The sequence below is a fragment of the Balaenoptera physalus genome (assembly GCF_965194825.1).
Source record: "Balaenoptera physalus genome assembly, chromosome: X".
NCBI classification, from domain to species: Eukaryota; Metazoa; Chordata; class Mammalia; order Artiodactyla; family Balaenopteridae; genus Balaenoptera; species Balaenoptera physalus.
The window spans coordinates 104,586,119-104,606,058 of record NC_138903.1 but is presented as its reverse complement, the minus strand read 5'-3'; the positions used below and the strand labels follow the sequence as shown (position 1 = coordinate 104,606,058).

Below are 19,940 nucleotides of genomic sequence, written 5' to 3'. Positions count from 1 at the left end.
AAAAAGTTTTGCTCTGTGAAAAACCCTGTTAAGAAGATAAAAAGACAAGCTATGGACTGGGAGAATATATATGCAGATCACATCTCTAACAAAGGATTTGTCTACAGAATATACCAAGAACTCTTAAAACTCAACTGTAAGAAACCAACCACCCAATTTTTTAATGGGAACAGACTTGAACAGACACTTCACCAGAAATGATATACAGATGGCAAATAAATGCATGAAAAGTTGTCCAACATCACTAGTCATTAGGCAAACACAAATAAGAACACAATGAGATGAGACTACATACCTATTCAAATGGTTAAAATTAAACACTGATAACACCAAATGTTGATAGGGATGCCAATAAACTGGATCTCGCTATCACTGTTGGTCAGAATGAAACATGGTACAGCCACTCTGAAAATCATTCTGACAATTAAACATAGAGTTACCTATGACCCAGCAATCACACTCCTGGGCATTTATCCCAGAGAAATGAAAACTTAGGCTCACACAAAAACCTATACTCAAATGCTTACACAGCTTGAAATCTGAAAACAAACCAAATGCCCTTCAACAGGTGAGTGGTCAAACACATTGTGGTGCATCCATACTATGGAATATTATTCAGCAATAAAAAGGAACAAACCACTGATATACCCAACAACTTGGATGGCTCTTAAGGGCATTATGCTGAGTGGAAAAAAAAAAGCCAATTTCAAAACGTTACATACTATAGGATGACATTTATATAACATTCTTTTTCTTAAGGAATTATTTATTTTTTAAAATTTTGTATTGGAGTATAGTTGATTAACAATGTTGTGATAGTTTCAGGTGTACAGCAAAGTAATTCAGTTATACATATACATGTATCTATTCTTTTTCAAATTCTTATCCCACGTAGGTTGTTACATAATATTGAGCGGAGTTCCCTGTGCTATACAGTAGGTCCTTGTTGGTTATTCACTTTAGATACAGCAGTGTGTACATGTCAATCCCAGACTCCCTAACTATCTCTTCTCCCCACCCTTCCCCCCGGTGACCCTAAGTTCCTTCTCTAAATCTGTGAGTCTGTTTCTGTTTTGTAAGCTCATTTGTATCAATTCTTTTTAGATTCCATTTATAAGTGATATCATATGATATTTCTCTTTGTCTGACTTACTTCACGCAGTATGACAATCTCTAGGTCCATCCATGTTGCTGCAAGTGGCATTATTTCATTCTTTTTAATGGCTGAGTAATATTCCATTGTATATATGTGCCACATCTTCTTTATCCATTCCTCTGTTGATGGACATTTAGGTTGCTTCCATGTCCTGGCTATTGTAAATAGTGCTGCAATGAACATTGGGGTGCATGTATCTTTTTGAATTATGGTTTTCTCTGGATATACGCCCAGGAGTGGGATTGCAGGATCATATGGTAGCTCTATTTTTAGTTTTTTAAGGAACCTCCACACTGTTCTCCATAGTGGCAGCACCAACTTACATTCCCACCAACAGTGTAGGAGGGTTCCCTTCTCTCCACACCCTCTCCAGCATTTATTGTTTGTGGATTTTTTGATGATAGCCATTTTGACTGGTGTGAGGTGACATCTCATTGTAGTTTTAATTTGCAATTCTCTAATAATTAGCGATGCTGAACGTCTTTTCATGTGCCTCTTGGCCATCTGTATGTCTTCTTTGGAGAAATGTCTATTTAGGTCTTCTGCCCATTTTTTGATTGGGTTGTTTGTTTTGATGATATTGAGCTGCATGAGCTGTTTGTAAATTCTGGAGACTAATCCCTTGTCGGTCACATCATTTGCAAATATTTTCCCCCAATCTGTGGCTTGCCTTTTTGTTTTGGTTATGGTTTCCTTTGCAGTGCAAAAGCTTTTGAGTTTAATTAGGTCCCATTTGTTTATTTTTGTTTTTATTTCCATTACTCAGGGACAAAATTATAGAGATGGAGAACATATAAGTGGTTGCCAGGGGCTCACTGTAGGGGAGGGGAGAAGTAACAATAAAGGGGCAGCATGAGGAATATCCTTTGTAGTGATGGAAGAGTTCTGTCTCTTGATTGTGGTGGTGAAGTGGTTATACAAATCTCTACAAGCAATAAAATGCCATATAATCACAAAGACATACCAAGAAATAAGTGCATATCAAAACTGGGGAAATCTGATTAAGGTCTGTAATCTACTTAATTGTGTTGTGCCAATTAATTTTCTGGTTTTGACAATGACTATAATCACGGAAGATGTCACTAATGGGGGAAGCCGGGTGGTAGGTACATAGAACCTCTCTGTAGTATTTTTTGCAACTTCTTGTGAGTGCACAATTTTTTCCAAATAAAAAGTTACAGATTGATACTCAATTCAGTTATTAGAAAGCTTTTATGTATGTTTGGAACAACATGAGCTGGTGAATCTATATTTTCAACTGTAAATTTTATGAAATCTAAGGCAGATCAAGTATTTCTGGTGAAATTTATCCTCCAAATTGAAATGTGCTGTAAGTGTAAAATACACACCAGATTTCAAAGACTTCATATCAAAATATCTCAATAATTTTTACAGTGATCATATGCTAAAATGAAAGATCAGATTGGGTTATACACAATATATCATTAAAATTAATTTTACCATTTCTTTTTACTTTTTTTTAATGTGGCTACTAGAAAATTAAAAACTAGTATTCACATTATATTTCTATGGGATAGTGCTGCTCTAAGGTTTCACAAAGGTAAAAACTGCAGGAAGCAGCTATTACCCTCAGGCAGCAGGGCAGGTGGCGCGGGGGCGGGGGGCAGGGGGAGAGAAGAGGTTGAATTACTAAAACTTGGGAGAGGGGGTCCCTGGAGCTAAACCTCAGACTTCTGAAAAGTGGGCACTTGCCAACTGGTACTGAGACCTCTGAGCTTGGAGGAAGGTCCCTGTGGCGCTGGACCCAGACTTCTGAAGAGGGGGGCACAAGATGGTTGGTGGTGTCTCTCAGCAGACACAATGGGGCTGATTCTTCCAGGTGGTGGAAAAACTGCAACCAGATACAGCTGATGCTATAGGAAGACACTGCTGTTTCCAGGGTGACAACGCAAGGCTGTGGTGATACAGGAACCACAACAAGCAGACAGGAAAACCCACGGTAAGCAAACAGGTAGGAGTAAGTCTCTTCCTTCTCCAGCTTTGCTGTCTCCCTCTACTGCCCCCTATTAGCAGAACCTAACATAGAGTCAGCCAACAAAGCAGAAATGTGGTTTGTAGTGCCCTACTGCCAGCATCACAAAGCAGGGTCTGGAAGTTTTGGAGCTGAGACAAGAAATTAGTAACTGCCACAGTACAACTGCGCCAAAGTCACTTAGCTAGCCTCCAAATATCTGTATTGCCCTTCCATCATGCTTGAGTTGTGGTTGGGAAGTGGCTCTGTAGACAGGAACTACCATTTCTGAGTTCCCTTTGCATCTAGGTGGGGCCTTCTGACAAATCTTCGCCCATGGAATGTTGGTGGAAGGGGTGTGGGTGACATTCAGGCCAGTCTAAGAAGCTCACATGCCTTCTCTACTCTTTCTCTTTTCTCATCTACTGGCTGGTTACCAGCATCCAGGGTGACCTTGGATGCCATAGGTTGAAAATGACAGATCTAATGTTACCTTAATGGATACATAATTCTGCAGACACCATGTCTTCGCCCCTAGGTAGAAGGGGGCATAGTATCCTTAGTTGCCATGCGATTGCCAAGGAGGTTTTTAAATCAACCAGCAGGGAGTTCACAAACGCTTATCAAAACTCTACTCCCACATATATGCCATATTTCATATAAGAAGAAATATTCATTTTACCTTTTGAACTTAAAGATTATTTAGCTGGGAAAATGGATACTCTTCTCAAGAGTTTTAGAGAATTTATTCATGCATTATAAATTGGAGAGTACTTAGCATTGACAATGCTTCTGGTATAATATTGCGATTATGTTATAGCACACTGTTAAACTTGTTAAGAAAATCTGTGTGATTTTATGTAAAATACACATTCAGGAGGAGGGGATGAGGATGAATTCTAGCACCTCTCTTCACCAGAAGTGTTTTGTTTTTTAAATGATTCATATGCCAAATTATTAACAAGCGGTCATCTTCAGTCTCCAATTAAAGTTATATGTTAACACACAGATTTGAACGTCCACCAACCCCTTCATTCAACACAGGTGTAAAGGGAATGGCTAAGGGAATGGCCCTTAGGCACCAATGTTATACTGTATAAACTATAATCAGAATTCTCTCAGATATGCAGGCTAGATTCAAGGAGATGAAGGAAGGAGGATTTTTCTGGGCTAGTCAAAGAGAACAGTTGCTTTAACACCTTCCATGCATTATAAGAGGAAGCCTGGAACCTCCACAACAGTGTCATAAGATTGCCTTAAATTCCTTTTTAGATTGTTACAAAGTTTAGAATTTCGACCTTCAAATTTTGAGTAGCATGAAGAAACTGGTTAAATATGTTTTTAGAAAGGCAACCAGCAACCTCTCGTGAAATTCATGTTGAGTGTTGGCTAAAGAGGCCAAAGGGAATGGAAGGAAGAGCTGTACTAGTGTCTCCACTGGTACATTTTAATAATAGTATCTCAGTAACTTCTATCTGATGGATATTTGTAAGCTTTCACTGAATCCTCCCACCAACTCCGTGTGGTAGTCTGATCATATATCTATCTCTATCTAACTGGCAAGAAAATGGTCTAAAAAAGCTTTACACGAACTGCCCACCATTATGGGACAAATCGGTGGTAGGACCAGGATCAGAGATCACAGCTCTTCACTTCTGGCCCAGTGCACTTTCCTAGAGTGAACATTTCCGATCTCTGTGTTTCTGGAACCTCCGTGGTTTATTTCTGACCATCTGGACAGAAAAAGAGAGGGGAATTCCAGGCTTTGCTCTAAGCATAAAACCGCTAGCCTCGCCTCTAGTTTATTACAGGCGCTGTGTGCTCTGGCTCGTGCCCAACCCCTCTTCCTCAACTCGGGGAAGCCCTTGCCATCGAAATTCTACCAGCCCTTCACCATCCGGCTGGAGACCTTCTCCAGGCAGCCTCTCCTGACCAACCCACACTCCAGTCATTATTCCCTTAGCACTTGAGAATCCAGAACCCTCAGCTAGTTGGACGTTTTTGTGTGTTAGGTGGTGGGGTTCTTCTAAAAAAGAGAAAAATGATAACATAACAATCAGAGGTTTAATCAAACTGCCAGATTATAGGCTATGACCAGGATTAATACCGATGAAATAAAAATTCACATTTTAAGGCAAGTCAAGAAAAATGTAAACGTAAAATTTTTCTCTACCCTCTGGCCTCCTCCCTCCCCTCTAGTGTGCATTGTGTATCTGCATTCTGCACCAACCAGACCTCCCCAGTGGCAGAAATACCTGCTCAACCATAAAGAGCAATGTTCTCCTGGTACCAGCAAGATCACTTCTTAGGAGACAACATTCCTTCTTAATCTTGTAAGAGGCCACAATGACACACTACTCGATAACTCCTTAGGGGATAACATTCCTTCTTAACCCTGTAAGGGGTCACAATGACCCACTACTTTGTACGTGCAGATCTGAATTGTGTGAACTATCAATACGTCTGATGTATAACCCTTTGTCTCAAAAATGGATATAACTGTGCTTTGACCTCTAATGGGCAGAACAGTTCTCAGAGCTCTCTGAGAGACTGTCTCCCAGGTTATAATCCTCAGGTTGGCTTGAATAAAATTTTCCATTCCGTTCACAGACTATTGATTTTTTTCACCAACAATACAAATTCAGTTCAATTTCTTCCACTTTGTCTCTCTACTTAAAATTCTGAAAAGTGATTGGCCTAGAGATCTTGCAAGATCCGCATGGAAGAAATAATCGGTGGTCATTAGACTGTCCTCCTTTATGGAGGAAAGTGGGTTCAGATATTGTAGAAAGATTGGCCACCTGAACCCAAATGAGGTTTCTCCTTAGCCCTAAGTTAACCAAAAGATTCTGCCTTAGGAGCTTCCATTCCCTTAGTATTCTGGGGGGTTGTATTATTATCTGGATGTGATATATATGTTTATTTCAGCTTTTCAAGTAGCATCTTCTACTGCCCTTGGGTGCAAAAAGATGGGTACTTAATTGATACCTGAGACATTTTCTGTCACAACACTATCCAAAGGTGACTTGAGCATGTCTGATAACTGTATTTTTCATTCATTTGACAAGTGAAATTTATAACAGAAGGGATCAAAGCTCTGGGATACTGGGAAGGAAATTTGCATCTCTGACCGAAAAGGTCAGAGATCCTACGAGAATGGATAGCCCTGGGAAGTTCTGAAGCCCTTGTTCTAAGAAAAGGAAACTAAATGGAGTTCTCTTTCATTTTGAAGGATGAGATGACTTGGGATAACAAGACTCACTTCAAAGTGATGAGCTATCCTATCTGAGCTTCAGCTAGAGTAAAACTAATGGCTGCAAGGACCAGAATGATATGCTTATTAGTTATATGACTGGAGAGCTCCAGGGCTATCTACCCTTCGGAGGTAAAACTCTTAAGGGTGCCCCAGCAAAGTGAGGTGGCACATCCTGCTTCACTATGGGGGACCATTTCTGAAGTCGTACACACTAAGATACACTTTAGATATCTATGTCAGTCTAAAGATTTCCACAATAGTTCAGTTCAACAAGTATTTCTCAAATGTCTATTTTCCAAGCACTGTGGTAGTTGCTAGAGATGCAGAGATAATAATAACTAGTTGTGATAATCAAGCATTACCAGACTTTTTTGTTTTGCTTTGTTTTTTACTATGTCAGACCCACTGCTAAGTGCTTTGGATACATCATCTCATTTCATTCTTTCCATTGCCCTGTGAGGTATTCATATTCCCAATTTACACATTAGGAAAAGAAAGCATAGAAAGGTTAAATAATTTGCCTAAGGTAACACAGCTAGTACAGAGCAGAGGTGGGACTTAACCCCAGGTATGTCTAATTCCAAACCGCATGATCTAACCATTATACCATACTTCAGAGACTACTGAGCTTTAATACCCTGATGGCGAAGCAGCAGACACATACCCAAAGAAAGAATTTCAAACTGTTATGCTAAATGATGAGATAGAGGTATGCGTACCGTGCTATGGAAATACAGAGCATAGCATACGGATTTCTATAAGCACAGACTCTGGAGCCAGACAGCCTGGGTTTGAAGTGTGACTTTGCCATATATCAATTGTGTGAATTTGGACAAGTTAAACCTCTATGTGCCTCAGTTTCCTCATTTGAAAAGAGGGATAATAATAGAACCTAATTCATAGAGTTGTCATTAGGATGAAAAGTACTTAGAATAGTTCCTGGCACATAATAAGTGTTATTCATATGTTAAATAAAATAAACAAGCTTAACTCTGAATCGGGTTCCAGGGAAGGCTTCTTGAAAGGGCTGATGCCTGAATTGATTCATAGAGGATAAGTAAGAGTTAGCCAGGTGAAGGAAAGTGGGAAAGGTGGGCTAGGCAGGTGGGGAGAGCATCATTGGTGGGCTTCACTAAAAGCAGCTTGGTAATTCTAGACTAGAGTGTAAAGTGCAGAAAAGGAAGTGGTAAGGGGCAGGTCTGACAAGGCCTTGTATGTCACTTGAAGGAGTGTGGACTTGATTTTACAGGCAACAGGGAACCATGAAAGGGAAGGGTTTTATGCAGGGGAACAATATGGACAGATGTACATGGGAGGGGAGATTTGTTATATAGCCTGAAACTTACTTTAAAAAAACTCAGCACAGGGACTTCCCTGGCGGTCCAGTGGTTAATACTCCGCGCCTCCACTGCAGGGGGTGAGGGTTCAATCCCTGGTCCGAGAACTAAGATGCTGCATGCGTCCTAGCCAAAAAACAAACAAACAAACACAAACAAAAACTCAGCACAGACAGTGCGAGACACACACACACCTATATGTGTACATGAACATATATACATATACTCTAGGGACAGTTAATATCTGAAGCACCTCAAAGAGGAACACATTCTAGCAGTGCTTCGTGTGCATCTGGAAGACTCTAATTATGAGTCCACACTCCAGATGCAGCTACTGGAAAGCTTCAACCAATCTACCTAAATCTACAGTAGAGGGTTTGCTCATTTCTGTAGTGGATATTACTCTGAGAAAACCATAATTCAAAAAGAGTCATGTACCACAATGTTTATTGCAGCTCTATTTACAATAGCCAGGACATGGAAGCAACCTAAGTGTCCATCAACAGAGGAATGGATAAAGAAGATGTGGCCCATATATACAATGGAATATTACTCAGCCATAAAAAGAAACGAAATTGAGTTATTTGTAGTGAGGTGGATGGACCTAGAGTCTGTCATACAGAGTGAAGTAAGTCAGAAAGAAAAACAAATGCCACATGCTAACACATATATATGGAATCTTAAAAAAAAAAAATCGTTCTGAAGAACCTAGGAGCAGGAGAGGAATAAAGACTCAGACCTAGAGAATGGACTTGAGGACACGGGGAGAGGGAAGGTTAAGCTGGGACGAAGTGAGAGAGTGGCATGGACATACATACACTACCAAACGTAAAATAGATAGCTAGTGGGAAGCACCTGCATAGCACAGGGAGATCAGCTCGGTGCTTTGTGACCACCTAGAGGGGTGGGATAGGGAGGGTGGGAGCGAGACGCAAGAGGGAGGAGATATAGGGATATATGTATATGTATATATATAGCTGATTCACTTTGTTATACAGCAGAAACTAACACACCATTGTAAAGCAATTATACTCCAGTAAAGATGTGAAAAAATATATATATAGAAACAAACTTTCACTGGTTAAATAAATGGTGTTCCAGATTTATGGACTGACACTTTTGTCTGCCCGTGCATGAATGGGGCCTAAAACACTGGTGATCCCAGAGTGGCATTCTAGGTCTAGGAATCCATTGGGTCCTGCCCCCTGACACTTAATGGACGAGTCTGTTGCCTGATCTGACCAGAAGTTCAGGTAAAACGCTACTGCTGGAGAATTGCTAAATGTGCTTCAGGTGAACCTTTCCTGCGTGGGGCTTAATGGATCTTATGAGGACAGGCAGCAGGACTATGTCTAACTGCTAATAAATGTATGCCTGGCAGAACTGGGTCAGAGTCCTGTTTTCAGTGGAACGTCCCACCTGGTGTGGAGATAGTGAGGGAGGAGGACTACAACACACAGCGACCTCTGGTCATTGGAATCTACTGATATTCACCGAAAAGTACCTGACGGTGTGAGAGACTAAACTGGCGTAGGTCAGTGTGCAATAGAATTAAACGGGGGCAAGTATGGAGGCAGGGAGATGAGCTAGGAGGAGGCTGCGGCAAGTGGTTCCATCAATAGAGGATGAACATCTAAACTAGGGCAGTGACCGTGAGGAAGAAGAAAAGACAATGGAGCCAAGAAATATTTCAGAGGTAAAATCAGCAGGCCTCGGTGATCCATTGGATGGTAAGGTCCAGCAGCAGTTTGTGACAACCTGCAGGTTTCTTGTTTGAGTAACCGGGTAGACATTGGTGACATTCACTGATGTAGGGGCAGTATAATAACCAGAGGAAAAGAAAGTTTGCGGGTAGGGGCAGGAGCAAGCATTTTAATTATGCTTTGGATACTCTGAGCTTAACACCCACACGGAGATGTCCAGCAAGCATTTGGATAATACAAGCCTGAAGCTCAGGGGAAAGTCAGAGCTGGAAATGTAGATGGGAAGTCATCAGCACACAAGGGCTACAGAATACTTCAAGAGTGGATGGATCCTCAGCTACCATAATACAAAGTCAGTAGATGATGTTTAAAAAGTGTTTGAAAAGAAATAGTAGAATGTGGAAAACAGCATGGTGGTTCCTCAGAAAAAGCAAACACAGGATTACCATATGACCCAGCAACTCCATTTCTGGGTACATACCCAAAAGAACTGACAGCAGAGACTCAAACAGGTATTATACACTTGTGTTCATAGCAGCATGTTTGTAATAGCCAAAGATGCAAATAGCTCAAATGTCCATCAATGAATGAATGGATAAACAAAATATGATGTTGTGTGTGTGTGTGTATAAAATACAATATTATTCATCCTTAAAAAGGAATGAAATTCTGATATATATAACAACTCAGACAACCCTTGAAGACATTTGCTAAGTGAAATAAGCCAGACACCAGAGGACAAATATTGTTCGATTCCATTTATATGATGTACCTCGAATAGTCAAGTTCATAGTGACAAGACCTGGAACAGTGGTTACCAGGGGCTGGCGAGGAAGGGAATGAGAAGTTATTGTTTAACGGATACAGAATTTCAGTTTGAGATGATGAAAAACTTCTGTAGATGGATAGTGCTGATGATTGTACAACCATGTGAATGTACTTAATGCCACTGTACACTTAAAATTAGTTAAAATGGTAAATTTTGTGCAATGTATATTTTACCAAAAGAAAAAGAAATAGGATAATCTTATTCTTTTAAATGACTGATGTAAACACCTTAAGAAACACTTCAAAGAGTGACTGCAGGAAAGGGGTGGGCATAGGGTCTTCTACTTATCACTATAAGCCTTTGGTACGCTTTTATTTCTTAACTATATGCATGTATTACATTGAATAAAAACATTTTAAACTAAAAGAAAGTGGATGAGATCACTGAGGGTGAGGTCGGGGAGTTGGTGGAAGAAGAGGTACCTTAGGGTAAAGGTTGCAAGAAACAATAACCCATTAAAATAAGGTAAGGAAAAGAGAGGGTTATTACAGGGATACAGGGAATCACACAGAAACGTAGTCCCGGAAGCACAGCAGCACCTCACAGAAACTCCGAAGCCGTCTGGGTGCTGTCTCCTGTGCTCGCTCTCATCACTCCCCTGTCTCCCTCCTACTCCTCTCACAACTCTTCCCCTCTCTCCCCTCCTCTGTCTGCTACTCCGCATCTCTCCCCAGCGCATGATCTCTTCCTTGGTTCTCAGGGAGTGTTGCTTTTATTTCCCATACCTGCTCCTCTGCCTGGCAGTGTCTTCTAGTCACTCATCCACTCCCACAGCCACAACTGTAGCATCAGCCTCTGAGCCTGTGCGACCTCTCAGCCTGGTTCCCTGCAGTCCGCTTCCTCCATCTCACCGCATTCCTGGGGGAGAGAATGGACTCCCGCAGATACGGTGTCCACTTCCCATTAGAGAGCCATCCCTAGGCCCACTGGCTGTGTCCCCGGCTTTACCATCCCTTCCTGAGAGATGACAGGTTGGGAAGTATTGGAGTAAAGGAGATTTAAGCTGGGTGTGAACCCAAGATATAACTACTATCAATTAAGATCCTTGAGGAACAGAGGAGTAAGAGAATCTGGAGAAGAAAAACCAGGGAAAAGAGAGTTTCAAGCAGGCGAATGGTTGAGCTGTGTTAAATGCTGCAGAGCAAGAGCCCTTAAAATAAAGACCAAAAGGTGTCCGTTGAGTTTGGCATTGGGGTGAATGAAAAGGAAGGATTGAGAACATCAAGTACGGATCATTCTTTCAAGAGGCTTGGCTGACAAGGGAATAGCTGACAGGGGGAACACAGGTTGAAAAGATTTTTCTTTTTATCAAAACGAAACAGAAGTTTTGTTGTGGTTACAAATGCAGCAGGGTATAAGGGAAGAGCAAAGAATTGTGAAGAGAGGAACAGGTGAAAAGGTGGGTGTTGAACTGAACAAGGGATACATTATCTGCTGAGATAGGTGGAACATCCTAAGAACTGCAGTTGTAGCTTTTCAATTCCGAGTCAGTCTTATATTTGCCAAACAGACCAACCCTAACTGTGGAGCTACTCTGAAGAGAAGAAAAGAGGGCCAAGAGCAGAACCTAGGAGAATGCCAACACTTAATGCAAGCGAGGGTCGACTCCAGATCTGATCATCCAGGGTGAATATTTAGCTTGGGGCTAGCTTTTCCTACTATTGCACGGCTCTGGATCCCTTCTTAACACCTAATTGGCTTCATGCCCCAGGAATGCAACTAATAATTTTTACAAATCATAATTGGAAAGGAAAGTATATAGCCATAAAGTCACATATCACATTCTGGAAAGAGGACAGGAATGGGAATCATGAGAGCTGCTACCTTCCCTCTCTGGGTCTCTGTCTCCCTGTGTGTAAAAGTGAAGGGCTGGCCTCAGTTGTTTCTATGGCTCCTCCGGTTGGAACACTCTGATTCTTTGACTTCTGGCTTATCTCTACTTCTCTTGTAGCTGTATTAATGCTCTCCTACATTAATACAAATGGGTGGAAGCTGACCACATTCTTTTTCAAGCTCGTGATAACAGGAAAAAAATCTGAAGAACGTGGACAATCACAAAATATGATAAGTAAAAGAAAAGGAGAGTCAAAAGGAAAAAATGTGATTGGCCTCTTGCTACTAATGTCAGTGCCCAGGGACTTCCTTGGTGGTGCAGTGGTTGAGAATCTGCCTGCCAGTGCAGGGGACATGGGTTTGATCCCTGGTCCGGGAAGATCCCATATGCCACGGACCAACTAAGCCCGTGCGCCACAACTACTGAGCCCGTGCGCCACAACTACTGAAGCCCGCATGCCCTAGAGCCCGCACACCACAACTACTGAGCCCACGTGCTCTAGGGCCCTCACGCTGCAACTACTGAGGCCGCGTGCTACAACTACTGAAGCCCACGCGCCTAGAGCCTGTGCTCTGCAACAAGAGAAGCCACCGCAATGAGAAGCCCACGTACCACAACGAAGAGTAGCCCCCGCTCCCTGCAACTAGAGAAAGCCCGCGCGCAGCAATGAAGACCCAACACAGCCAAAAATAAATTTAAAAAAAAAGAATTCACAGTCACTTTAAAATAAAGAAAGAAAGAAAAGATAATGTGAGCACCCGGCTGTGTTGCCTTGAGAGCAAATCAATGGCTCAGAAGTGGAAAACTCAACCACTTTTTTTCTCTGGTCAAATCAAGATTTCCTACTCCAATATAAAATAAAAATTTAAAAATAAAGAAGAAAAAATCAAGATCTACTCCCTATCCCTGCTAACTTTTCAGGAGATAGTGAATATTTTCCTCTCTTCATAACACCCCTCACAGTTGTCATAAGCATTAAGAATATTTTAATACACGTAAAAGAAAGGGTGTTTACTGTTCTCAATTCACCAACTATTCCTACCAACCTTTCAGAACTTCATGGGGGGGGGGAATTAGACTAGGGACAGTGTGCCCTGCCCACCTTCTCCCACACTGCCAGCTAGGAACAATTTACCAGTGTCAACGCCTAGGTTCCTCACTCCAATTCTGAAGTTTAAAAATACTTTAAGAGTGGGATTGTGAGGAAAGAGCATGCTGTCGTTTCTACAAAAAGATGGTAGAACTGATTTGTGTGTAAATCATAGCCTTTCAGTTCTTTTTCCAGGGTCGAGGATGGGATTATTCATTCTCGTCTACACCCTCTCACCCTCTCGTGACCAAATGGCTTTCATTTGTGCCCAAGTGGCCGGGGATAGAGGCAAAAGCAGTGGCCAAGAAATTAACCTGTTCATTTATATCAGACCCAGGACCATGAATCAATCACACACGCCTGGAACCTCACCACCATGAGATAATTAGCGTGCAGTCCCACAGGCGGGCAGGGTATAGAGAATGAACAACTGAAGTGGAAAATCAGATGAACAAAAATGTAGGGGAGGTTGAAAATGTTCGTGCCTCAACATGAAAGGCTCCGACTGCACCAGCTCTAAAGATGCATTTCTTTCCCATTCGCATTCAAGTCTCAAACATTTAACTAGCTTCCTAGGTGCACTTTATTTCTGTTATTTCTCAGAAAGCACTTCCTCTGTGACTATTACTTTGCAAAGGTTTGGACTATCTTACTGATCAGTTCTCCCACTCCCTGGGCCACACCTCAGCACACCTGCTTGGAGCACAGGGGCCGTGGCCAGAAGCCCTCAGGAAGGCCACTGCGCCTGCCCCAGTGCCTCTGCCGTCCATCTGTTGCTCCGCTTATTTAACTACAGGCTGCTGTCATTATATGGTTTGAATCTGTTACAAACCAAGATGATAAACTGCACTTTTGATTATTCCTTTGTTGTTTTAAACATTCTTTTGATGCACTAAGAGCCACTTACATATACATAAAAGAAGCAGCTGTCTCTTTTATGAACCATCAGATTGAAAATGTGTCAACTCAAGCACAGTCTACCAATTTACTCATTGTTGGCCTATGGCTAATTAACAGAAATTAGCTATGTTACTGGCAGACACACCGACCGTTACTTCATTAACTGTACGTGCCTGTGTGCGGCGGGAAGTTGTAAAATAACACTGGTGAAGAAGACCAGGGCCCTGGTTCACCCCGGGCAGAAGGGGCGTTCGCTTCCTAAATGCAGCGTGCAAGGGTTGTCCTACTGCCCTCAGTGCCAGGCTAAGCCCAGCCACCGAGACTGACTCCCCTCCCTCACAGGAACCAGACTCAATTCACCCTCCACCTGAAGTCTCTGATACTTGGCAGTCAAGTTCCTTTTACAGGTAGGACTTCAAGAGTGGCCTGCCTTTGGGGAGAAGGATAAAAGGCTATAAACACAAAAGAAGGGGAAACTGAATAAAAAAGAAAGCTCTCCTGCGATCAGAAGGTGCCTTTCTCCTTAGTTAAGTACACTGGATTCATAAACACTCTTTTATTGAGTTGGGTTTCAGAGCTTTTACTTAGTGTTGACTTACTAGGTAGATAAGACAGCAACAAACAAGGCATCTAGTGATCCAGCTCAAGAGTGGGGCCCACCAGGGCATGATCCAGGTGTACTTATGAAACAGGCAACTTCTGTTCTTACCATGTCCCAATTCCTCTTTTGACACATTCCCCTCTTTTCAGCCCACCTCCTTGGGTCCCAGTATCTCCTGCTGCCACTTGGCCGTGCAGGGTCATCCCCTGACCTCACCTCTAATTTAAGCTGGAGTTCCCAGTCCTGAGCACTGAGCACCACGCCAGACCTGGCCACCGCCTCAAATCAGGTTTTGTTCCAGTCCCTCAGGGCCAACGTCATAATGGGATATCCTTATAAGTGATACGTTTGCATTTTTTTTAGAGAGGTCTTCTGGAGTTCCTTAGCCTGAATGAGTGATTCTAATGGTAGAAGTTTCTGGCATGATTAAACCTTAGTAAAAGACATTTTGGGGTCCTTGGGAGGGCAGTTTAAGAACTCCTTAAAACGTTACCTTCTAGGCAATTGTACTCATTCCTGTGCATGGGACTGGTTCTAGAATCACACGGAGGTTCCTGGGCAAGAAGCATATGTCTAGAAGTCCACTGGCCACTACTGTCCTGGTAGGTTTCTCAAGTGGTGAGAGAAGTGATTTGAGAACAGTTCAGGCAGTCAGGGGTGCTGCTTTCTGGTGTTAGAACTCTATAATGCTTGCTTAGAAATTATTATCTACTTCTTGCCTCTCTACTTTTTTTTCACCAGAAGAAACAGATTAAGAACTGGATAAGAGAAACATTAATAACTGTCAGTCATTTGACCAAAGGTGATTTCATTGCACACAGATTACACTGTTGCTGCACTATTACAAAGCCTGCTTAGAGAACTAATCAACAAAATTGGAGAGCAATTCTTAAGTAAAAAGGGATCTTAAAATGAACTACTGAGAGATACAACAATGTGATGAATCCCAAAGACATGATGCTGAGTGAGAGAAGCCAGTTTCAAAGTTACCTACTGTATGATTCCATTTCCATGACTTTCTCAAAAAGACCAAACTACAGTGATGGAGAACACACCAGTGGTTGCCAGGGTTTTGGGGCGGGGGTTGTGTGTGTAACTACAAAGGGGCAGCATGAGGGAGTTTGGGGGGATGAATCCTGATACAGTCTGTATCCTGACTGTAGTGGTGATTACATGAAACTATACATGTGTTAAAATTCATAGAACTGTATACCAATAACATCAATTTTTCTATATATTAACTTAAAAACTAATATAAAGGGAAAATGCACTTTTCCCATTGCTTGTTTAGCCCTCTGTAACATCAAGTGATAAGTTCAAGATGCTCCAGGTCTGAAGAACGGGCATGAAAAGGGCTCTTCGGAAAAGATCATAAAAACCCTCTGAGCTCCTCCTAAGGAAGGTGTTGAATCTAAGAAGGCGGCAGAGCATATGTTTGGAGGCGTTGGCCCAGCAATGGAATGGGGTTTGCAGCCCATCATCCACAGCTTCTCATTCCCCCTCAGAGTTCCTCTTGTGGTCTGAGCCCGCTGGCTGACTGACCAGGGTTAGGGGTGGCGACTGTTCACCATACAGAGTTAACAGGCCCATTCAGGCCTCACATATTGGCTCCATGAACAATGAGCAGGCCAGTGATTCCTATTTTGGAAGGGCTAGGGTAGGGACAGGTTGGAGATACCCTATTCTGATTTCCTAGGGCGGCCCTCTGATATGAAGACATATGGCAAACACTTGCTTTGTCATGGAAGTGATTTGCAATTAGATTTGGTTACTGAGAATTTCCAGAAGGTGAACAATACCTGTTTGGATTATTATAGAGGCTTATAGATTATTATAGAGGCTCCTGAAGGGGCTGCATCCCCAGGTTGGGGGAGTCACTGTTCTTTATAACCATCTAGTCTGTAGCCAGATGGCCAACTAGTTCCATGCCCGCGCAACGAGCCAGATTCCTTAGCCCAGCTTCTGGCAAAATGTTCAAGGGCTCAATTTTTTGTCTTCATCTTTTTTTCAATTGAACTTTTTATTTTGAGATCATTGTAGAGTCACATGCAATTGTAAGAAATAATGCAGCGAGATACCACATACTCTTTAATCCAGTTTCCCGAAAGGGTAACATCTTGTCAAACTGTAGTATAATATCACAGTCAAGGTATTGACACTGCTGCGAACCGTTGATCTTGCCCAGATTTCCCCAGCTTTACTTGTAAACATTTGTTTGTATGTGTCTGTGTATTTAGTCGTATGCAATTTTATCGCATGTGTAGGTTCACGTATCCACCGACACGATCAGAATTGTACTATCACCAAAAGGATTCTTCCTCTGCAGCCACACTCACCTTCCATCTGCCCCATTCCCTAACCCCTGGCACCCCCTAACCTGTTCCCCATCGCTATGTTTTTTGTCATTTCAATAGTATTATATAAATAATCATATAGTATATAACCTTTTAAGACTGGCTTTTTCTCACTCAGGAGGATTCCTGGGAGATTTATTCAAGTTATTACATGAGCCGATACCCCATTTCTTTTTATTGCTGAGTAGTATTCCATGGCACGGATGTCCTAGTTTACTTAACCATTAATCTGTTGAAGAATACGTGTATGAGACCCAGCAATCCCAATACTGGGCATATACCCTGAGAAAACCATAGGTCAAAAAGAGTCATGTACCAAAATGTTCATTGCAGCTCTATTTACAATAGCCAGGACATGGAAGCAATCTAAATGTCCATCGACAGATGAATGGATAAAGAAGATGTGGCACATATATACAATGGAATATTACTCAGCCATAAAAAGAAATGAAATGGAGGTATTTGTAATGAGGTGGATGGAGTTAGAGTCTGTCATACAGAGTGAAGTAAGTCAGAAAGGGAAAAACAAATACAGTATGCTAACACATATATACGGAATCTAAGGGGAAAAAAAAAGGCCATGAAGAACCTAGTGGCAAGACGGGAATAAAGACACAGACCTACTAGAGAATGGACTTGAGGATATGGGGAGGGGGAAGGGTAAGATGTGACAGGGTGAGAGAGTGGCATGGACATATATACACTACCAAACGTAAAATAGAAAGCTAGTGGGAAGCAGCCGCATAGCACAGGGAGATCAGCTCAGTGCTTTGTGACCACCTAGAGGGATGGGATGGGGAGGGTGGGAGGGAGGGAGATGCAAGAGGGAAGAGAAATGGGAACATATTGTATATGTATAACTGATTCACTTTGTTATAAAGCAGAAGCTAACACACCATTGTAAGGCAATTATACTTCAATAAAGATGTTAAAAAAAAAAAAAAGAACTTTGATTAAAAAAAAAACACATGTATGAGTGATTCAGTTTCTCTGCATCCTCACCAGCATTTGGTGTCACTATTTTTTATTTTAGCTCTTCTGAGAGGTGTGTAGTAATACCTCACTGTGGTTTTGATTTGCACTTTCCTGATGACTTACGGTGTTGAACATCCTTTCATGTGTTATTTGCCATCTGTATATCCTCTTTAGTGAAATGTCTATTCATATATTTTGCCCATTTTCTAACAGGATTGTTTGAGTTTCCAGAATTCTTTATGTATTCTAGATAAAAATCTTTTCTCAGATATGTAGTTTGCAAATATTTTCTCCATTCTGTAGCTCATATTAATAGGATCTTTCATAGAACAAAACTTTGCAATTTTGATGAAATCCAGTTAATAGTTTCTCCTTTTATGGATCATGCTTATGGTGTCAAGCCTAAGAACACTTTGCTGAGCCCTAGACCATGAAGATTTTCTCCTGTGGGCTTTTTTTCTACAAGTCTTATAGTTTTACACTTTAAGTCTGTGATCCATTTTGAGTTAATCTTTGTACACGGTGTGATGTTTAGGTCAACGTTCACTTATTTTGCCTATGGATGTCAATTGCTCCTGCACTATCTGTTGAAAAGGCTACTCTTCCTCCATTGAACTGCTTTTACACCTTTGTCAAAAATCAATTGAACAAATTTGTGTGAGTTTATTTCTGGGTTCTCTATTCTGTTCCATTTATCTGTGTGTCTCCCTTCCACTACTACCATACTAGCTTGATTACTGTCGCTATATAGTAAGCCTTTACATTGGTTAATTCTTTTTAAAAGTTTATTCTTTATAAAAATCATTTTAACTACTCTAGGTCCTTTGCCTTTCCATATAAAAAAATTTGGGGGGGTGGGGGGAACTACACCACGTGGCTTGCAGGATCTCAGTTCCCCGACCAGGGATGAACCCGGGCCATAGCAATGAAAGCCCAGGATCCTAACCACTAGGCCACCAGGGAACTCCCTCCATAGAAATTTTATAATAAGCCTGTCTATATCTACAAAAATCCTTGCTTGGGTTTTGATAGAGATTTCATTAACCTATAAATCAACTTGGGGAGAACTGACATCTTAGTATGTTGATTGAGTATTCCAATCTATGAACACGGTCAGTCTTTCAAATTACTAATGTCTTAAGTTCTTTCATCAGTGTTTTGTAATTTTCAGCATACAAATCCTGTACCTGTTTTGTTAAGTTTATACCTAAATATTTCATTTTCTTTGGAGCACTTATAAAAGGTGTTATTGGTTTTTTTAGATTTCCAGTTACTATATAGAAATGTAATTGATTTTTCTGTGTTGCTCTTGTATCATACAGCCTTGCTGAATTCCATTATTAGTTCTAGAAGGGTTTTTTTTTTAAAGATTTCTTGTGATTTTGTATGCAGATGATCAAGTTTTCTGCAAATAGAGACAGTTTTACTTTGTTCTTTCTAATCTGTATGTTTTAAAATTTCTTTTTCTTGCCTTGTTACACTGTCTAGAACTTCCAGTACAATGTTGAAAAGAAGTGATAAGAGCAGACATGCTTGCCTTGTTCCAATCTTAAGAGCGAAAGCATTCAGTCTTTCACCATTAAGTATAATGTTAGCTGTATGTTTTTTGTAGATGTTCTTTACATGGTTAAGGAAGTTCCCCTCGAATTCCTAATGTACTGAGAGTTTTTATCAGGAATAAATGTTGAATTTTATCAAATGTGTTTTTCTGTGCCAATTGACATGGGCATATGATTTTTGTTTAGTCTTTTGATATGGCAGACTATCTTGACTGATTTTTTAAATATTGAACCAGGCTTGCATACCTTGAATAAATCCCACTTGGTCATGGTGTATAATTCTTTCATACATTGTTGGTTTCATTTTGCTAATGTTTTGTTGAAGATTTTTCTAAGTTCATGAGATACTTGTCTATAGTTTTCTCCCTTTTCTG

General features: G+C 41.2%; 2 long non-coding RNA genes across 4 annotated transcripts in view; one reads left to right on the top strand and one right to left on the bottom strand.

The window, feature by feature from the left end:
* The window catches only part of LOC309652109, a 42,576-nt gene extending 29,728 nt beyond the window's left edge, over positions 1-12,848 (top strand). Inside the window, exon 3 of the long non-coding RNA XR_014258587.1 lies at positions 2,997-12,848. This is a non-coding gene — a long non-coding RNA (uncharacterized lncRNA). The remainder of the gene's footprint in view (positions 1-2,996) is intronic.
* LOC309652097 overlaps positions 1-19,940 on the bottom strand; it is a 97,223-nt gene that overhangs the window by 27,158 nt on the left and 50,125 nt on the right. Inside the window, exon 8 of one of the 3 annotated variants that reach the window (XR_014258569.1) lies at positions 33-3,071. The exons of the other annotated variants lie outside the window; for them this stretch is intronic. This is a non-coding gene — a long non-coding RNA (uncharacterized lncRNA). Of the gene's footprint in view, positions 1-32; positions 3,072-19,940 lie in introns of those variants that run through there. 3 annotated transcript variants of the gene reach the window in all.